Genomic DNA, 1,972 nt, shown 5'->3' with positions numbered 1-1,972 from the left:
GAGTCCTGCACTCACTGCTGGATGATGTGTCTCAGAGTCCTGCACTCACTGCTGGATGATGTGTCTCAGAGTCCTGCACTCACTGCTGGATGGTGTCGCTCTCAGCTGACCGTATGTCCGATCATCAACGCCCTGGATCAGTTTCGCGGTGATCCCACTCCTCAGCCCGCAGATTCAGTCACCTTCTTCCCTCTCTCCACCGTCTGTGTTCCGCGCCTTTACAGCCTGCTTGTTTACACTTCTATCCGGGGATTATTCTCCTGCTTCTCCTCACCGCAAACATATATAAATAAATAAATATATGTATCCCTGCAAGAGTTGGTTTCATTTATCTCATCCAGATGCTGCCATCTGCTGGCAGATGTGAAGCACTGCCTCCTGGTGGAGTCCAGTTATGTAACAACAGATGGAGAAAAGAGAAAACAGAAAGAGCAGAAACAGGGCAGAAGAGCATGTGACCCGCAGTCAACAATGTTCATTGCATAACCAGAATGCATGTATGTTAATCAGACAATTTTTATTTAAATTCAGTGATCTTTATTATCCCTGAGGGCCGATTGCTGAGCAGCTTAATAAGAAAACAATATAAGAAGCAGACTAGTGCGACCCATATCACACAGAAAGAAATATCAAGTTATTTAAGATCATTAAGGGATTTTTTTAAATATATATATTTCTTCTACGCCTTGGAAAAAATATCTTTGTTCAGGGGGAAGCAACTGGAATTCACTGAAACACATGGGCCCTGTTTTACTTTTAGAATATCCCTGCTTATGCAGATGAGTGATGTCCTTCTTGTCACTTTTAAATACATTAATAAGATCCAGAAGTCTATACCTATCATGAGCAGTTAAAAACACCAAACCAACAGACCACGTTAAAAGTGAGAAACGCCTCAGTAATATACAAATGGAAATAAAATCTCATTTAATTGCTCGACATTTAGGAAAAGATACATCCTCTGGTGAACTTCATGGAGTTAAAAGGCCAGCCTGTCATCAAAGTTAAAATAGTGGCATTAATATCCACCCTATATTGAATCACTGAGTCTGTTATGTCAGTCAGGCTGGAATAGATTCCATGTTTGTGTGTTTAATTCACAAGGTTTATTAAGCTTTTTGCAATGCTGAGAGCGTAATTATGGTGTTAGCTGTGTTGAGTGAACCTTTACAACATGCCCTCACAAAATCATTAGTAACACAGGATCAATTTCACATCCCAGTCTTTCCTCTAATACTACGTTCACACTGCAAGCAGCAGGAGCAGCAAAAAGTGCAACAAATATAAACATATTTTTATCCGTGTTGCCATTTATTCACAGTACTTAGTCACACATCCTTCTACTTGTGAGCTTCTGAGTCTACCTCCTACTTTAGTGAACACTGAAAGTTCATATTGATTTTTAAATAATACTAATTTCTTATTGCTTTTGGCATTCAATATTTCACACTTTTTTACTCTTAATCTTGGACTTTTCATCTTTCATTGCTTGGCTCCATTTTGCTTAATGTAAACATGTGCAGTATCGTACCGCCACCTATGTGGTCTTTCCATGGTAAATACAGAGTACACAAAAATAAATAAAACAACAGTGCCCATAATTTAAAGCTACAGTGTGTAATTTTTAGCGACATCTAGCGTCCAGACTGCAGACCGCAGCAACATGAACATCTCCCCCCCCACCGCCTCTCCCCCCCAACAGTACGGCGAGCGTTACGGGACAAAATGTCTTCCACGACGTCTGCATCTCCTACCTTCTTGATGAGGTTTGTTTACATAGATAATTTTGCAGATAGTATTTCATTAGTCTGTGTGTTCAGTACCGTCTCAGTTCATCTCTCTCAACTTGCCGTGGTTATTTTCGAGCGTAATGGGCGATCTCGCAATCGCTAGTTTGTTGCCTCTGTGCTGCCGTAGCGCAAAGATGTCTGCCTCCATGGCTGCGAGACCCGCTCCTATGTAATTATAAATA

This window comes from Cyprinodon variegatus, unplaced genomic scaffold (genome assembly GCF_000732505.1).
Source record: "Cyprinodon variegatus isolate N-32 unplaced genomic scaffold, C_variegatus-1.0 Scaffold563, whole genome shotgun sequence".
NCBI classification, from domain to species: domain Eukaryota; kingdom Metazoa; phylum Chordata; class Actinopteri; order Cyprinodontiformes; family Cyprinodontidae; genus Cyprinodon; species Cyprinodon variegatus.
The sequence above is the reverse complement of the archived record's forward strand: the minus strand, read 5'-3'. Positions refer to the sequence as shown.